This window comes from Furipterus horrens, unplaced genomic scaffold (assembly GCF_987537825.1).
Source record: "Furipterus horrens unplaced genomic scaffold, mFurHor1.1.pri manual_scaffold_1, whole genome shotgun sequence".
In the NCBI taxonomy this organism is placed as follows: Eukaryota; Metazoa; Chordata; class Mammalia; order Chiroptera; family Furipteridae; genus Furipterus; species Furipterus horrens.
The window spans coordinates 35,478,180-35,498,449 of record NW_028327171.1 but is presented as its reverse complement, the minus strand read 5'-3'; the positions used below and the strand labels follow the sequence as shown (position 1 = coordinate 35,498,449).

Sequence of the window (20,270 nt, the reverse complement as noted above, 5' to 3'; positions counted from 1 at the left end):
AAGGTATTTAACAAGCTGTGTTTCAAATAATCACACTTTTAACTAAATATGTTTGTGTTTTGCCATAATTCTAGATCTTTATAAAATAGAAAGTTGCCTTCTTCCTTATACTTCACAGCAAGGTGTCTTTTACTTCTAGTCTATCTCAAAATCCCAAGTTTGTCCACCCCACTTGGGATTCCTGTGGTCACTGCCTTCACACAGGCTTTATATGCCCTTTAATGAACTGTAGTTATTTCTAACAGGCCTCATTCTCTGAGTTTCTTCTCCCTCTAATCCCTCAGCTGCATTGTGACCAGAGCAGTCGCTCAGAATCCCAAAAGCATTGGTCACTGCACTGCTTTTCACTGAATCAGCAGCAGCCCATTTCTGCAGAACAGGCCAGACCACTTGAGAGGCACTGAGATTTCAAGATCCAGTCCTGCAGAATTTCCTGCCCATCTGTTGAGTAGCCCTACCCCGGACCACCCTGTATTTCAGTGATACTTAGCATGATGCCACACCCTGACAATCTTCACCTTCCTTAACTTGTTCTCCCTCTTTCCTACACCCTTTCCCTTATTCTCTACTTGGCCTTCAAAGCCTCAGTTTAAAACATCACTTCTCCCTTCTCCAATCCCAGACAGCCTCTCTTACATTTTCTCAACAATCACACAACACTTTGTTCATACCACCAGCATAAATTGAGTTGCACCATATCATATAAGAATGTATTGTATGCACATTGTTTTGTCTCCATTACATGGTGAACTTTTAGAAGAAGTGACATTTTTTTAATCCCCAAACCTCTTTTTAAAGTCTCTAGGATAGAGTGAATTCTCTGAAGATATTTATAGAAAAGAAGAAAAGTAGGACAGTGAAAGAGAAGGAAGATGTTTAGCAATTGAGTTTAAAACTTAGCACAATTGGTTTATAGCCTCGTTCCGAGAGATGAAGTTGCTGTGCTGTGATCAAAGACAACCAGCATTGTCTCCCTGAATGTCACTCACCCTGTCTGCAAAACAGAAATAACAGTAATAGATCTTAGCTCCCATGTACTGTTATGAGAGTAAACGAATTGAAAGAGTAGCTGTAAGATTTCAATTTTCAATTGAATCCAAGGTCATTCCATTCTTTTAAATGTAGTTTTCAGAAAAGAAAAATTAGAAATTTGCTCTAAAATTCTCATTGAAAAAATATTCTCTTTTGTTGAATAATGATGGGAGATAAAACATGTCACAGTTCCAACTCATCCTCCTTTATTAATGAATTAAGTTTCATCAAAAGGCAATAAAAAGGGTATAAGAGGCTCCTAAGTATCACTCAAATTTTTATCAGTCATTTTCTCTCCATAAAAATGAACATTCCTATTAAAATGATATTACATAAAAATGGAATTTTAATGTGTGGAGATTTTTTAAAATCACAAGACCACCTGGTAAAAGACAAGCTTAAAACAATTTTTGCCTCCGTCGAAGTTAGAAATGAAAGACACACTGAAATAAATAAAATTAAGAAATGCAAAACCAAAACAGCCACAAAATAAAATGTGCTCCCCAAATGTGGAAGTTTCAGGACCTCCAATTCAAAGACGGCATAGTTAAGAGAGTTGGGTCTTAGCAGTAACCATGGGGAATGAGAAGCTCTTCATGCAAAGAAAGACCATCTAGCTTATGCAGGGAGGCACGACCGCAAGTGCAGGAGCCGCATGAGACTAGAAAATAAGGATTGTGACATCACAGCACAGTGAAAGCTGAATTAATTCCCACAAGGAATAGGCCAAGGGAAAAGGTTACAGTAGGCAAAATGCAATACAGTTCAAAGAATGGTCACTCCAGACAAAAGCAGGCTCCTCTAAGAACAGGAAAAGCATACAGTTGGTAACTTTGTAGCAGTAATTAAGCTTTGATGTCATTTTCAAAATATGACTACAGTAATGAATAGAAAGCATTTCAAATCGAGATAATAAGCATAAAACTGCATATACTGTATTTGTAAATATGTAAGAAATGTAAATAGTTATCGTGATCATCTTAAAAGAATTTCAATTTTTAAAAAAATGAAAAATGATGAATGACCCATGGAGTGGGAGTAGGGGACAGGCTGGGTGGAGGGGGGTCAAGGGTGAAAAATTGGGACAACTGTAATAACATAAACAATAAAATATTTCAATTTTTTAAAAAATGAAAAATGTATATGAGAACAAAATACTCAACACACAAAATTCTGCCATGGTACAATCTGAGCATCTTGAGAGCAGAATGGCTCTCATTCTTCCTGGGACACAACGAAGGAGGTCAGTTTTCTTATACCCACGGTCGCCCAAGTGTACTGGAAGAACTGGCTCTCCCAAGGAACTGGTTAAGCCTTTTATAAACAGGAAAAATCTAGCTCAATGTGTTCCATGTACTTAGGAAATCTACAAGGCCACAAATCACTATTACTGTCATGTCCCTTTTGGCTTTTTCACCCCACTGCCAGCTACCAATACTGACGACACTGTCCATTGGAAAAGCAGGTCCCAGTTCCCAAAGCATTAGCTCCTTTGATCTTCAGCACCGCTGGGAGTGGTAGGTGGTGCAGTTATTTTCCGGATGAGAAGGCAAAGGCTCAGAGAAGGGAGGTCATACCCCTACAAAGAGGCACATTGAAGATAAACAGCCAGGTCTTCCTGGTTCAAAGCTACTGCATCTCCCACTACCAGTTTAAATTGCATAATGATTATGAGAATGGCTCGATTCTCGATTCTTGGAGGAAGAGCAAACCCCTTGGCAAGTGCTCCTAAATGTTTCTGGAGCCCCTTGGAATAGTTGGTGCTACATTTAATCACTCGGAGGGGAAGAGGCCTGGTGAGTTTCTCGTGTGTGAGGCGCTGGCAGAGGGTTCAGGCTGCAGATGGGCAGAAGGAGGGGAGACCGGGGTGCAACGCTCCGAGCAGGGATTAAACATTCGGATCGGAAAGAGAACAGCTGTAGTCCCTTTACATTACAGTTTTAAAATTCTAGGCGTAGAAAAGAACTATAAAAATCGCAAGTTAGGCTCTGGATCATAACAGATGAATAAGGGATTTATAATCTTTAAACTGCAAGGAGAATGGCTTTCATTTGTACCATTTCCTGTTTTGATTACAATCATTGTCCCAAGAGCAGATTCATGTTGTGCCTTTTCTGATTCTTCCTGCAATCCGTCACACGGAGAAACAGAACAGAAGAAAATAAAAGCCTATGTACCTTCAGACCTTTGCATTTCAATTTTTCTTGCTTTCTTTTTCTCTTTCTTTTTTCTTTTTTTCTTTCTTTTCTTTTTGTTTTTGGTTTGTTTGTTTCCTTGTTTGTCATAATTTGATGGAGCAGTTGTTTTCTACTGTGGTCTGTTAGACACCTCAGTAACCTGGAAGGGGGCGACACTCTAGACAATTACCTTCCAGAATATTTTAAAAGGTTAAAGTAAAGCAAAAGCCTGCTGCTTAGCGCTTTTCATAAACCAGCTTGGGTATTAAATTCTTATATCTTGTTCCAGGTTCCCAGTCTGTAATCATGAGAAATGGCACAAAGCAATGTTCTTCCTGAATTGTTTTAAAATGGCATTCTTCTAATGCTTTCAAGTCATATGTAGTTTATGTGTCAATAAACCTTGGGGAAATTTCTACCCCTCATTCCCTCAACACTGTATACTACAACAGAATGTCCCTTATTCCTTGATGGGGACTTTTTTCAGCTCAATCTATTTTCCTTGGTAGTAAAAGAACCTCTATAAAATTGATAAGAACCTTTATAATAACCAAAAATCTCTATTGTTCTAGAAATCCATCGTTCATGAAATGCAGTGGGAAGGTATCAAAGCTCATATGCAAAGAAACAATGAAAACGTCTTAGGTCCAGTGCCTCTGGGCTCTCGCCTGGCCATTAACTGTCATGGCCTCAACATGACTGCAGCATGTGCACCCACCTGTATCATTGCTCTATATAAGCAATTAACTGGAAAATATATCTGCACCAACGTAAGCAAAATTTTTGAAAACATAAACTACGTTACATTTTTCAGGTGTTATTCAAATCCCACAGTTGGGTACATTCTAAAATGACATAAAAATTCAGTAATTTCTAAACCAAAAAGGAAAAAAATCATTTTTTCTTCTCAGAGTTATCTTTTTCACTCTTGATCCAGTTAGATCATCTAGCCTTTTACAGCATAGAAAATATTTCGAGCATAAGAAACCGGTAGCATACCTACAGCTGACCTAACTCCACAGAATTACGCACCTACCTCCATCACTTATATGCCAACTGCCCTTGGGTGGCTTTATACACAGGTGACATCTGGGACTTACAGGGAGTTTCCTCTTGGAGGCCGCAAAGCTTGCAGTAAATTATACCATATCCAGGCACTCATTAAAGCATTTCCACACAATGTTTCATGATGGGTATGGCAGCCTCAGGAATTCCAGTTGGATATATAAACAGCCTCTTGTTGTTTGTTATTCTAATTGCAGTCATTATACACATGTAAATGATATGTGTACTCTGTCTTCATTTGCATGCTAGCAATACTTGAAAAAAGAAGTGCTGTCAACCACTTCTTTTACCAATCACTGCTCTTCTCAGACCATAGATTAACTCATTCATCCATTCATGTATTCCACAAGCATTAACTCTGTATCTACTATGCAGGAGGCAGTGTGAGAGGGTAGCAGACATGGGATATACAAAAATTATAAAGACATAGTCCCTGTCCTCAAGGAACAGGTGGTCTAGTGAAAAGAGCAATATAAACAGATAAGTTACCAGTACCATTTGCCTGTTAAGTGGTGAGAATTAAGTACAAATAAAATTCTATGTCAGGAGACCCAGTCAGGTAGGTTTAACAGAGATAGTACTTGCATTGGATTTTGAGGGATGAGTTAAGACATTTCCAAACGGAGCCAGCTCACAGGACATCCTTGACAGGGGAAAGAGCAAGGGCATAAAGGAGGTGTGTCAAGGGAATGCAATTTTAGTTCGAGCCTAAGCAAAATATAATTAAGTAAAGGCAAGCTACTTTCCATTGCCTTCCCTTCCCCTTCCCAAAAGCAAATAAAAACAGGCAAACTCTAATACAAATAATAGGGAACTTTGTTTCTGTTTCTCTCTACTTGTATAAGCAAAGATAAGATTTTGTTACTAACAACCACAAAGACAGCAGGTAACTTGGGAACTAGGCACTTCCATGTTTCTGTCTCCCTGATCTTACATGTCTTAGAAAATAATCAAACAAGACTTGCTGAGGATTGCCAACTGACTAAAGCCTACCTGCAATCAGGACTAAATGCTTGTGCCAGGGCATGAGAAGTTTTCAAGGGGATCAGTCAAGATTTTAGGCCACAATGTCCTCAGTTGTGCAGTTGTATTGTAATCTTATCATGGAAAATTACTGTGGTTCCTGAAACACCAAGCTGTAGTGTCTCAGTTGCATACCATTGCATAGATAATTCCCAGAATACACTGCTAATTTCTAGCTGACCAATTCCTTAAAACTCAGCTCAACTTCAACCTCCTTGAGAAAGCCTCCCCATCCTCCCAACTCTCTACCCCTTTAGGTGGGTGCTGCTTCTATGTGCTCCTGTAGACTCCAGTGAGTATTTCCACCATAGTTATCACCTCCCTCAAGACTAGTTCCTAGGGGGCAAACTTTTTTTTTTAAATTTTATATCTCTGGCACCTACTCAAGTGCTCAGTAAGTGACTGGTAAATAGATAAATGAATAAAACAATCAATCCTATTACCTGTAGAACAAAATGATTCAAGTTGGAGAATTTATGTTATTTATAACTTAGACACAAAAGACAGAGTTGTGGCTAATAAGTCAAATACTATTTTAAGTTAAGTGATGCAGAGTAAAGGAACAAATTTTGGCTCACGGTAGAACTTCCTTACAACTAGGCTGTCCCACAAAAGAGTGGTCTGTCTCCAAATGGACAAATTATACCCACCATATGTCTTTATAAATAAAGTTTTATTGTAACACAGTCACACCTCTGTGTTTACATATTGTCCATAATCACTGTCACACACAGAGGCAGAGTTGAGTAGTTGCAACAAAACCCTAAGACCTACAAGGTCTAAAATATTTACTATCTGACCTTTTACAGAAAAAGCTTGCTGATCCTTTGGTCTACTAATGAGGCTGTGAGATCCGTGGTAAGAAATATTCAAGTAGAAGCTAGCTCTGTCCTGGATGCAGAAGAAAGAATATATTCCTTAAAAGGGCGGATGGTAACCTTTAAAGTTCCTCCCTCTGGAGAGGTCTATAATTATAGGCCTGCTTTTTTAAGACAGCAATAATTTGTCTTTGACTGACAGCCCTATAAGGGGCAGCATTGTTAGTGGAAGAAAAGGAAATCATCACCTGTATGGTTATAGTTTAGGTAAGGCACCTGACTTCCTTAATCCAGCTTACTGCCACTCTGAATAATGAGAGAAGTAGATTTTTGGCTTTAAGTGTCACCAGTATACTTTCATAGGAAGAAGTCACAAAGGATTCAAAGGCAACCGAGGGAACAGGAACCCGAGCTGCTGTTGACTGTATTTTCCAACAGAACTAAAACCAGGCTGCCCCTCTGGACCAAACGTGTTAACCAGGGGCAGCTTTCCAGCCTTTGCTATCCATTAGGAAGGGAGCCACCCATGAGATTACCTCTCCTGCTTGCTTTCTTCTTACTGACTCCCCTCTGTGGTGCTGGAGGTCAGGTCTTGAATGCCTTTTGATTCTTTGGCAGGAATATTTACTACGGATGAAAAAATTCTCAAACTGAAGAAGCTCTCTGGATGAAAAAGAGTTCTTTTTCAGAGATTATTTTATCTTCACATGTTAAAATGACACACTGTGACATGCTTTTAATGCTGAACTAAAGCCAATCAGTGTACATCCAGTTGGTGTTTATCAGGAGGGTGGACATGTCTGCAGGCTTCCATGCTTGCCCTTCCAGAGGATATAACTTGGGGTGAGTTAAAGAAGGAGCTGCTGCATCAAGAGAAGAGAAGCATTCCTGTGTCCTGTTACACTGGACAAGGAGTTGCTGGACAAAGGTGGAAGGTTTGGGGACAAGGTGTGCACTTGCTCCCACCACATCAGTAAAGCACAGCAGTGGTCTCAGCACATTTCTGGTATTCCTAGGTATACTGTTCTACAAATTAAAAGGTCAGAGGAGGAAGTTCTGAAGACTCCATTTTAAAGTGGTTACATGAGCTAGCCCCCAAGACACTTCATCCCCTCACCAACCACATCTACTCCCAGAAGATGCTCAAAGATTAAGGCAGCAGAAAGCCCCCAAAACATTTGTGATAGTAATTATTTATAGCTGCTGCTTACTGCTTTCCAGGGATCCCATGTGAAAATACTTACAGGTTTCTCCTTGTCCCCACCTATCCCTTCAGGAAGGGACCCTCTCTCCTGGTTTACCACGGCTGCAATGTCAATGAATGGCACTCACAGATTGCTGCCGACCCTCGTCATCAGCCTGAACGAACTGGCTGCTTTAAAGGAAGGGAGGAAATCTCTCCAGCATCATGTAGTATAAAGGGAGGATCATGTAAGTTATAGCTGTCTGGGGCCAGCGCGCACAGATACTTGGTATATGTTCTTTCCCTCCTCCTCCCCACTCCGCTGTGCTAGAGGATACCTGCTGTAATAAAAAATAATAGAGAAAATTTGCTCCCACGAAGCCTTATTGAAATGCTCCACTGGTAGTAGTGACTGTAGGTCAGGAGGGGAAACGTTGGGTTAATGAGATTCAGAGCGATGCTCCCTTTTCTGAACTCCCGCGGCACTGATTGGCTGAGCCAGTCCATGCCATTTATCAAGTCCTGCCCTGCTGTGTTGTCTGTGCATGTCTTTCTCATCCACTCAGAGTGTGTAAAAATTTCTTAGAGGTAATATAATCCCACATGCTCTCCTTTTTACCTCTAATAGCTCCTAGCACCCTGAAGTCATTCAAGAGAGAAAAACAAATCGGTGTGGTATTTCTGAAGCCTATGAACTAGTTTGAATACATTTTAAGGATTTTTAAAAAGTTCTATGAGGAACCAGAACACAAAAGAGAAGGGAGCAGATTTTTCTTTAAATCCTTCCTCACTATAATGGACAGAATGAGAATACCCCCAAAGATGTCCAGTCCTAATCCCCAGATTCCATGAATATGTTATGTTAGATGGCAAGGGACAATTAAAATTGCAGATTAAATTAAGGTTGCTAATCAGCTGACCTTAAAAGAGGGAGATTTTTCCTTGATTATCTGGGGTGACCCAATATAATCCCAAAGGTCCTTAAGAGTGAAAGCAGGAAACAGAAAAGGAGTTAGTGTCTTGCAGTGATTCTAAGTGAGAAAGATGACTAGCTTTTGCTGACTTTGAAGATGGAAGGGGGTCACGGACCAAGCATGCACGCAGGCAGCCTCTAGAACCCTGGAGCCTCCAGAAAGGAATGTGACCTTGTTGATGCCCTGCTTTTATTTAGTGCAGTTTGATCTTCATAATTATAAGATAAGAAGTTTGTATTGTTTTAAGCCTCCTGATTTATAGAAATTTGTGACAGAAGCAATAAGAAATGAATAGGCTCAACTGTGCAAAATTTATGCAAAAGGAAGTTTAATATTCAAACATTGCCTTCATGATAGTTTCTACCATGAAGAGAGCCTTCAATCCTGTTTGACGAGAAAATTTCTAAGCAATAGGGACTAAGGAGGAATCAAGCAACTTTAAGGCAAAATCTTTGGCCTCGCAGGCCCTTGTATGTTTCACGTAATAACCCATTGTGGAAGGAAGAGCTAGTCTTGCTCTTACATGAAGTGAGTGGTTGCCTCTGTAGTGATTTCATGGGGAAGAATAAGGTCCCCCAATCTACTTCCCCAAAAATGTCCTTCCTGCTTCCCCACTGGGCCTTGAGAAGTGGGAACATAATATCACAGGCAGTTAAGTAGGGCATAATCCCTGCTTTCTGTAGGGAAATATTATAGCTGGTGATATGGAGGGTCTGATTTTCACAATGGAAAACCACTTCCTATACTGCCTGAACACAAAATGGCACTTGAAATTGGTGTCCCCAAACCTGATAACACTGGATGTTGCCAAACAAGATAGGCTCAGAGCCAATGATACTGGCTGAAAACACAAAGGAATGCATATAGACCCATGTTCGCCAAGCTAGGGAGAAAAACAGAGATAACTGAGCCCCAAAGACCATCTTTGTTAACAACACAATATTATTTACTGTCAACACTTAAAGGTGCAGGCTCCCCAATTCAGTCTATCAAGTTGATTAGCCTGGAAGGGCTGCAAAGGCTGCCTCCAGTTTATCTCCTGAGTGAAATAAGAGCCCAGAGCTGTCTTGTAATTGTTCAGTACCCGAGGTACAGGTGAACACATTTATGGGACTTGGCCCCTAGCCCACTTCATATAACTACACATAAACACACCTTTTATTGCTCTATAATGTTTTCCCTTTTGTAACATTTTATGAGCCACTAAGAAAAAAATGGGGCTTGTATTTTAATTTTTTTAGGAGAAGAAACCACAGAAATACCAAATCTTCCAAATGGGAACTTCTCTTGCCTGCTGCCTCAACCAAAAATTATTTGTCAGGGGAGTAGTCAAAGCTTCAGCAACAACAACTCAAGATATTAATTTGGTCCAAATTCAAGTAACTTGCTCTCCAGACTGAATTTCTGCATTTCTCTTTATGAGCCCAACCTCCTTCTCTGGGATGCTTAAGGGGCAATACAGCAGAATTCATCAGCTCTATATACCTACGGGATGTGCTCCTCACTGGCTCTGTTACAAATCAGCACTATCTCGCCTTGGCTTCTGCCCAGAAGCACAAGACACTCTTTCATCCAAGCACACCTTTTCATTGACACTTTTACACCGAGTCCAGGCCTTTGTGACCCCCTGTCCGGACCATTGCAATAGCTTCCTAACAAGTGACCCTGCCTTCAATATTCACATTCTCCAATTTATATAATCACATTGCTACTAGATTAATATTGAAAGATAGACATAATAGTGCCTCAGTTTAGGTGCTTCAATAGTTCTTCATTTTTCACCAAATGAAGTTCAGCCTCCTTAACATAGCATTCAACCTCATACAACCTTCTCCAAATTACATTTTTCAGTTGGCTCACTCACTTTCCCCTCTCACGTGTTAACTTGGGTGAGTTGGCACTCTGCAGTGTACCCCACTATTGCCTCAATGCTTGCCGCTTTGAGTTCTTTGTTGCAAGCCACAAAAACTAACTTTGGCTACCTTAGGAACCAGGGGATATTCTGAAAGTTCACAAAATCTAAAGAGCAAGGTACAGAAAGGACAGAAATCAGACTTCTAGAGAAGAGGGATGCTCAGTAGAAGGAATTTTGAACAATCTCTTCAGGACACAACCAAAGTAAATAAATGAATTCCAGATTTTTTTTTTCCTCAACCAAGGATATGTTTATTGATTTTTAGAGAGAGAGGAACAGAGAAGAAGAGAGAGAGAGAGAAAGAGAGAGAAACATTGATCGGTTGCCTCCCCTATGTGTCCCAACTAGGGATCAAATCCACAAGCCAGGTACGTGTCCTAACTGAGGATTGAACCCACAGCCCTTTGGTGTACAGAATGACGGTCCAACTAACTGAACCACCTGGCCTGGGCTGAGCTCCAGATTTTTGAGTCTTTTGTTTTGGTTTGTTTTTTGCCAGTCTACCCAGATTCCAGTTTCAGAGTACTCAACTGACATGGCTTTGGCTAGAGAAAATCAGAGCACCTTGATAGACAATTTCTCAAACTTCATCCAAACAGGGAAGAAAATTCTCTAAAAGTAAATCAGAAAACACACAACAGACGTTGGGCAGCCAAATCAGCAAGTACTTACAACATATTATTTCCACCTGGAACTCTCATTCCAACCAATCCAAACTCTGCCCATCCTTCAAGGCTCAGTTCAGACATCATTTTAAGTCCGAGCTCATCTCTCTTGTAAACTTCCAGTTCAGAGTGCATGCCTCTTTTAGTCATCCTTAATTTCTTTCTTGTTTCTATTTGGTATGTTTTATCCCCTTCCTCACCTATTGGCTTTGCCGTAAGAAAGTCACCTCCACTCTCTAGGCTCCAGTTCCTAGATCTACAAAAAGGAGAGAATTACAACTGTCTCACAGAATCATTTGAGTCGTGTTATAATATCTCTGCGTAATATGATTAGTTCAATGCCTTACACAAAGTAAGCCTTCAATACATGGTATTGCTGTTATTACCTTTAGTAGCCTGTCATCGTTACCATTGTCAGTATGTAACTCTTTTAAACTGAGAACCATGATTTATTCATCTTTATAGGCCCTAGTCAAATATTTTACAAAAAAAAAACTATGTGCTATCTCTGGTGAATGAATGACTCAATCCATAAAGCAATCAATCCATGAAGGAAGAAAAAAGTTGGAAGCTGAAATTGAAACTGAGATTTCAGTAGATCTGCTTTCTCTACTTTTACAACCCGATAAGGAGACCCCAACTGTAGGAATGAGGATCATCACAAATGTTCCAAGAAAAAGATGGGAACAGAGCTTTCCATGGGTCCTTCTGTGGCTCTGAGGTACTCGGAAATACAGCCTAGTTCTATTCTTTTGCAGCAATAGCCTGTGCTTGCATAGAATTTAAAATTAATAATGAAGAGAAAGAAGGAAGGAAGGAGGGAAAGAGGGATGGAAGGAGACTGTTAATAAGAACATTAGGGCAACCCATGGTGGTAGGAAACAGAACCCCATCCCTGACCTAGTTTTCTGACTCTGTCAGTGCTGCTACTGTGTGCAATAGTTAGGGAGGCTCCTCAGGCATCCTTATCTCCCTTGGTTACCGCAATGGGTCTGTCTCCTATGAACGTATCTCAACCTTCAAATCTATTTTTAGATTCAGCCTTTGCCACTTCCCATTTGTACCCTAGAGCTTTGCTTTAGGTCTTCTCTGGATGGCCAGGGAAAAACAGGAAAAAACAAGCCCTTCCAACAGAGAAGTGAAGAAAGTTTCATTTAAATTTTACCTGTGCCACTCACTCAACAGGTGTGGGAAAAACATTTTCCCTCCCTGATTCATTGTGATGCATGTAGAACTGATAGAATAATATTCAGATTAGTACATTAAAGATTAATTAGATTTTAATTTTTCCCTTTTCCATGCCACTCAGAACATGAAGGAGATTATATAAATATTACATCTTATAGATTCTAAGTAAGAGACTTTTTTAAATTTAACTAAATTTTTATCCTTCCTGATCACTCTTTTCTCCTTCCTACTGTCAGATTGTTATGCCCTCTGGATAATTCCTGCAGGACCACAACATCTGGCTGTGTAGATTGTGCATTGCACTACTCCAGGGGCCAACGATAATATTGTTTATCATAGATATATGTCCATTTGTCATGAATATTTCCAGGTGAATATCAGTAAAGTATCTCAAGGCATGGGGTATCTCTTTCTACTTCACACAAAGCAAACTGCCTTCTCATCTCTCCAGCACACCAGGAAGAATTAACTACCTACTTGGGGAGAATGAACAGAAGCATCAGACCATCTAGAATGGAAAAACCGGGCCCTCATGACTCAGAGGGCTTCAAAACTGAGCCTGCTAAGCTGTATACTTTCCCTTTGTCAGAAGTGAATCACATTGAGATGAGAAGGAAGTCTAGCAATGAGAACAAGCATCTCGCATATGGTCAGTTAGCCTACTCTATCCTCGATACAGGAAGTCCAAAAATGGTGGCTGTGTCTCTGGAGCAAGCACACCTTCAAATCATGAAGAACGGGCATTAAAGTTTAGAAGGAGCCTTGTCTTTAAAAACAGATGGTTTTCTCTTAACTTCCATGAAAATTAGGACTGCCCAGATGCTGCTGCTGATAGAATTGATTTCTAATGGTGTATTGCAAGGTTGAGATGGTGTCATTTGCACTTTGTAAAATCCAAAATCCTTCAGTGCTCTGAACGTTAAGAGCCCAAGCAAACTGAAGCTGATGGAGCCTTTTTGTCCACATCCCTCACCATCTTCCGCTTCCCCTCCTCTGCTCAGCACCAAGCACTCTGATTAAAAGGCAGTCACCCATAAAAAGAGTGCAGGAGCCCAGCAAAGGTAATGTGTTCTGTCCCTTTGTAAAATGAATGGAATCTCAAGCTATTACCCAATCTAGCAGCATGCCAGTTTGAAAGATCTTCACAAGCTTCCTGGGTGATAATCAGTACAAAAGTACTCACTGATTAATTCAACAAACTTTTCTTGAGCATCTTTTCCATGCCAGGGACTGAGCTTTCACAGGCACTGGTCAGATTCTGTCACCAAGAGTTCATGGGCCATGTGCATGTGAGGCCCAGACCTCACATGCCACAGGTCAGTGTCGTTCAGTCAAAGGTAGGCTGTGATATTTCCCTGAGGACACACTGGAAAGATTAAAAGGTGTACTGAATAATGCCCATTGTGAACTTTGAAATATCTTTTTTAAGTCACGTGACTATCTTGTGAAAAGCCTATTTATATTGCATCGTGTTTTTGTGTTAAAAGAATTAATTGATCGTAGATACATAGATACAGATATACATATGCATAGATAAACATATTTTTCTTTTTTACATTCCACAGTTTTAGCCCAGTTTTAGCATTTCTCCATTTGTAGAGATAGTGGGTGCCTCAAAATGTGGAAGTGGCCCAGCCTTCTCTGAGAGTATAAAATGATAAAGATAGCATGAAACCATGGAAACGACATCATTTTCTAGCACTTAAATCATCTCAAAGTAACAATTACTACCTCTTTCTTTTAACTCTCCATTCAAGGTTTCTTATTGACTCTTTTATAATAGCAAGGTAGCATTCCACTGTGGTTTGAAATTATATTCTGCTGCACTTTAAATCACTCCTGCATCAATTTCACTACATTCTTTCTGGACCTATTAGTGTAAATAGAAAAAAAAGTCATTTACCATCTTTTATATTGGCTATTTCTTACCTTTTTGCAATGTATGTGACAGAGTACTTTGCTTATCATACATAGATGCTGAACAAATGTTGCTCAGACTTAACCAATGATGTCAACCAGATTCATATACCAAATATATATATGCTATTAAACAAGCTCGGCCTATACAGCTGAGGAAACTGAGTCTCAGAAAGGCTAAGGAACTTGCCCAAGGTCACCCCTAATGAATTACAAAGTTGGGACTTATGCCTATCTGACCTCGAAGCCATGTTGTAGGCTCCAGACTACTAGGAGGTGTCTCACTTTGCTCCTGGGGATAGATTTGGTGGCTTTTAATTGCCAATAAGCTCCACGTGTGCTTTCAAATGAAAACAACTCTTAACTATGAATACACTACAGGAAATCTGAAAAAAATGAACAGTAAATTTGGAGAGGTCAAAGCTTTGAAATTTTTTCCCATTACATTTCTTGAAAGTAATTGCTCAGAAAGATAGGGTGGTACTTAATTCCAGTAAAACTGTGACAGTCACAGAACCGCTGACTCACTTGTAATGGAACTTTGTTCTTGGGACGTGTCGCATATAGAGTGGCCTGTCAGAGCTCTCGCAGACATGAAAGGGCCTCTGTGGTCCTGGCACCTCTTCCCTCTCACTTCAGTGAGAGTGTTCACGGGACACTTTCTATCTGCTCGATGCTCACACGACAGGTCTGTGTTAGAGAAGCTGACACTCCTCAGGTTGCTTTCCAAAATATATAGCAACCAGGGTATTTATTTTCTTTAGTGAACAGAGTTTGAAATTAATAACTTATTTTGTCTCCTTTACTATTTTGGCATTTCAATGCTTGGATTATTGTACCTTACTTCCTTGCTGTGCAAGTATCTTTCCTGGCTTTACATCATCATATCAAGCAGAAAGCTCTCCAAAACTCCCTGCCCAATAATTTCTACAATCCCTCTATGACCAAGCTTTTCAAAGATTCATTTTCACTCTATCACTCTCATTTCTCATTCGTATACCTCCAAAGAGCCACATGAAATGGATGCTTCCATTCCTTATTTATTTAATCTCTGCAATATTGGATACCTTTCTCCATTCCCTCCCAGAAACTTTTATATCCCTTGATGTCCTTGGTATCATTCTGTTCTAATTTTCCTTCTATCTGGCCAGGCCTCCTTTCCATTTTTATTCATACAATATCTTTCATATCATTCATCCTTTTCTTCCTCCTGCATCTTAAATGTTAATCATTCTTGGGATCCTACCTCTGCACTTTTAACTATACTCTCCCTAAATGACCTTATCCTTAAGTCTTCAAATGTGTCCATTATACCATGTCTGCCAAAAACTATAATGAGGGCAAGGATTGCGCCAATCTTGGCCTGGAACATAGAAAATGATTAATAGATGTTTGTTGAATGTATTAAATATTTATCTCCAGCTCAGGTCTTCCCCCTGAGCCCCAGACTACACACATACATACACACACACACACACACACACACACAAATCATATAATTTCTTATTGGACTACTCCCCCTGAATGTTCTACAGGCATCCAACATTTATCTTATTCAAAAGTAGCTTATTTTCAACTGGCCTCCAACCTCTTTCTTACCTCTGACTTTATACGTACTTCAGTAAATGGCACCATGCAAACAGGTTACCTGGGAGGTTGTCCTTATGACTCCCTCTTACTAACATGCCCTCTCTTTATATCCAATTATTCATTAAATCCATTTATTTTTCTCTTGTAAATTTTTCAAGTCTATCATCTCCATCCACTCACGCTGCCACAACCTTAGCTTAGGCTTTCCTCACTGTGTGACTACTATAGCCTCCTAATTGATCTCACTCTCTTCACTCTCTCCAGCCCTGAACACACCACGCATCCTCTACACTGTTGTCAGAATGTTTTCATGTGAAAACAAACCCAATCATGTACAATTACATATCCAATATTATAAGTTCCATGAATTGCCCCTTTCTATCTCCTTAGAAGCACTGAAACGGGCACCTTTCACAAAAGGTCCACTTAAAGCAAATGAAACCATACCCTTGTAACAGGAATCCAGCCAACCTTCTGATGGGCATCAGAACCCATGGTCAAGGCCACATAGCTCCTTATACTTCATCATGCGAGGCAGTGGTGCCTGTGCTGTGTTCCTAGCCAATATACTTATATTTATATCACTCATTTAAAATTATTGTTAGCATCCCTCTGGCTAGTTAATAAACTCTCTAGTGCTCATTGAGATGGCTAAGTGTTAAACATTTACAGTAGATACCTGATTAAAGTTTTTCAAATGCTAACTAAACTCCCCTGGACTGTGTATTTCTGATTAAGGTACTTCAAGTATTAGCAAGCTGCCCCTGGAGGTAGGTTAAACTAGCTAAATGCACACATATGTATTACAGTTTCTCTGCTGAATGATTTTAAACTAAATTACAGACAATATATTGCCCTATTTTGCGGGTCCTTACATGCATGCCTAATTTGCCTGCTGGGTAATTATGCAGTGCCCATACTTACCCAACCCTTGACATCCTTGCCTCCGTGCTCAGTACAAGAATAAATATGCAACAAATGTGTTGTTAATGAATAAATGAGTGACATAACTAGTCCACTCATTATCAGGACAAAAGTTCTGGATAGGAGCTCAGAATTTATCTTATCTCTCAAGGCTCCATCTTTCACAGATGTGACAGGAGCTAATATTAAGCTGACCCATATGAAAATGCTATCTTTAAAGTTGGAAAACATGCCAACATGGACAGTTTTATGTGGTTCAGTCTCCTATGATGCTACCAAGACACCTTGAACTAAACAAAGAGAAACTAGTCTAAAGCACTTGTAAGAATCAAGCTCTATTCAAATGCTTGATGATGAGGTCCCAAGGAGAGAAGCAGATCTTCCTGTCCTCAGTGTCAGGAGCACCTCCAAACACCTTAATATTATTAATCCTTCCATATGGGCTGTAGTGACTGTGAAGTTGTCACAGATCAATTAAATTCTAGGCACTCTGCAGGTGACATTCAGATTAGTGGGAGGGTGGAAGAAAATCAATTCTTCCTTTTCAGGCTGCAGGTGCCCACAGGTTTCCTGGTGTGAGTAGTGAACTCTGATTTCAACATAAAGGCAAAGATGGCCTGGCTTTTCAGGGCCACTAGCTGATTGCTGAGGTGATTCAGGAAGAATAGGAACCCTGGGCGTCTTGCCTTGTCATTAAGGGCACTGACACAAAAAGACTTCTTTATACCCAAGTTAGAAAGTGGAGAGGACGGAATTCCTATTTCACCAACCCTTGAAGTAAAATTACCTTGAGAATTTGGGTTTCATACAGGGATAAGAGCATCAGCCTTCATTACCCAGCCAGGACTTGAAGGGAAGAAATGCTTTTTGAGGAACAGTGTTACTTTGGAGGGGAGAAGGCAAGAAAAGATGAGTCAAGGTGAGGCAAAGTGAATTCCACCATTTAATTAGCAATCACCCCTGCCCTGCCAGACATAGCTAGTGCACGTAATTCCCAAATAGTAAAGTCAAAGCAAAGGAGCAGGTAATTAGACAGCAAGCACTGGAGCGTTGAGAAGTGTCACATTTCCAGGGTTTGCACAGAGAGCAAACTGGATGTATGTGCTATGCTTTTAACATAGTCTGCTTTCCAATTAGCAATCAGGACTGATTTGTCAGTCATTCCACCTATAATGCAGAAAGCACTGGAACATAGGAAAAAAAAGCGAGTTCAGAAAATCAATTATGCTTATATTTACATTCCCTCAAGGCTGAGGCATTGCAAAAGCTGCCGAAATATTATCTTTCTGTTTACAAAGGAGCAGGAAGGAAGGGTGAGATTGCAATTCTGTATAATGAATAAATCTCTAGCTATTTGGTAAAAGATACAATAGCTGAATATTTATGAGATTGGTGATGGGAAATGCATTTCGTGTGGTCAGCAATTGTAGAAATAGTCTACCATTTTTAAAGAGCGTAGGGACACGTACATGTTCAAAAATATAAAAATCATCTTTTACAAATAGGGAGTTAACAGAAAATACTTTAAAATTCAGCCTTTTTATTGGATGGCAATTGGCAGAATGGGAATTTATGATCTCTCTCAAACATCCCCATGGGTGTAACAATGCATTCACACAAGAAGTGATATATAACTTCCTTCCAGCCATCTCAAGGTGGGAGTCTAAACTCATTCAGAGACCTCTTAATTTCTTATTCAGTGAATACTTCACAGTACTCATCATAACAGACTGCTGTGGTTGTTGCTATGGATGGCTTCTTCTCTCTTCTTCTCTCTCATCCTTGGTTTCTGCGATATCTCACTCTTAATTGTCCTTCTGCCTCTTTGTCCATCCCATTTATATCTCCTTTGTGAGCTTCTCTTTATCTGCCTATGTCTTTTTTGAAGTTTTATTTATTGATCTTAGAGAGAGAAAGGAAGGGAGAGACAGATAAAAACATCAATTTATGTTCCACTTATGCATTCGTAGGTTGATTCTTGTATGTGCCCTGACAGGGGATCAAACCCGCAACCTTGGCAACTGAGCTACCCAACCAGGTCTATCTGCATGTGTTTCCCAATTCAGCTTGCACATTTTCTTTGAGCGTTATTTGCTTCTTTTCAATGGCTTTAATAGCACTCGACAGGCTAAAGATACCTAAATCTCTACTTCTTGTCCTGACTTGACCAGAGTCTCAGGCTCAACATCTAACTTCCAGATGAACAACACTTTTCTACAGAGTGTTTCCGAAGCAGAACTGGTTATCCTTCTGGCTTTCAGTCCTGCTCTTCCTCTTGTCCTCCCTGCTGCTGCTGTTGTCTGTGGCAGGCAGCCTCCAGGACAGTGCCCAGTGACTTCCACTTCTGTTCCTGCCTTTGTTCATTTCTTCCCTTGAACATGGACAGGACCTAGTGTTTTGCTTCTACCACATAGAATACAGCCATAAGTACTTCCAATATCAGGTTACACAAAAGATACTGACTTCCTCCCTGCTTACTTCTCTCTTCCTCTCCCTCTCTCAACCTGAGAGAAGCTAGATGCAATGTTGTGTGCTGTCCTACAGAGAGGCTCACATGGCAAAGAACTGATGTCACCAGACAATAGACAAGGAAATACCTGAGTTTTGCCAACAGTTGTGTGAGCAAGCTTGTTAGCAGATTGAGCCTTGAGGTGGCTCAGCTATATTTTGATTGCAGTTTGCAGAGCTCATATACTGTATTCATTCACTGTTTCATAGATTAAACAATACATTGTTTAGAAGAAAAACACATGTGGGGAAACCATAAAGAAAAGAGGGAAATGATTAATACAGTATTGAAAGCAATGGTTACGTGTGGCAGGAGAGCGTGGGAATAAAATTAAGGAAGTGCTCATAGAGGCTTCTGAGGCATTGGTAAGAAGTGAATGTCTTATTATCCTTTAAATTTTATTTCTGCTTTATACATGTATATATAGGTATAATGTACTTTTTGTATATATGCTATATTTCACAATTAAAAAGTATAAATAAAAGTAAATGTATCCTATATGACTCAGCAATGTTATTTCTGGGTATATATCCAGAACGATTGAAAGCAAGGTCTCAGAGATATTTGCGCACCATGTCCTTTGCAGCACCATCCACAATAGCTAAGCGGTAGAAGCCACCCAACTGTCTGTCGACAGATGAATGGATAAGTGAAATGTGGTAGATACGTGCAATGGGATATTATTCAGCCTTAAAAAAGAAGGAAACCTTGTCATGTGCTACAACATAAATGAACCTTAAGGATATTATGCTTAGTGAAATAAGCCAGTCACACAGGACAAATACTGTATCATTACATTTATATGAAGTAAACAGAGTAGTAAAAATCATGGAAACAGAAAGCAAAATGGTGATTCCCAGGGTGGGATAGGGGGTGAGCAAATAGGAGCTGTTGTTAACTGGGTATAGAGTTTTAGTTCTGCAAAATGAAAAAGTTCTGGAGATCTATTTCACAATGATGGAAACACTCTTAACACTACTAAATTATACACTGAAAAATGGGCAAGATGGTAAGTTTTATGATATTGTTTTTAACCACAATAAAAAATACTTTTAATCAAGAGGATAAATGTATACTTTTTATTTTTAAAATGCCAAATAGATATCTCTATATACTCTCCTTTCTGAGGCTAGATTAAAATGTTAATATAGAAATTTTTAATTTTTAATTTTGAAGTAATTTGAGATCTACAAAAAAAGATAAAAAATAGTTCAGAGTTCATATGTACTCTTCACTCAGCTTCTTCTAACGTTGCTAACATAGATACCCAAGTTTAAGTACCAAAACCAA

At 39.7% G+C, this 20,270-nt stretch overlaps 1 long non-coding RNA gene across 2 annotated transcripts in view; it reads right to left on the bottom strand.

The window, feature by feature from the left end:
• The window catches only part of LOC150020886 (uncharacterized), a 30,532-nt gene extending 14,410 nt beyond the window's left edge, over window positions 1-16,122 (bottom strand). For both annotated transcript variants that reach the window (XR_016511088.1, XR_016511048.1), the window contains exon 1: window positions 15,995-16,122. This is a non-coding gene — a long non-coding RNA (uncharacterized LOC150020886). The remainder of the gene's footprint in view (window positions 1-15,994) is intronic.
• Between the last annotated feature and the right edge of the window lie 4,148 nt (window positions 16,123-20,270).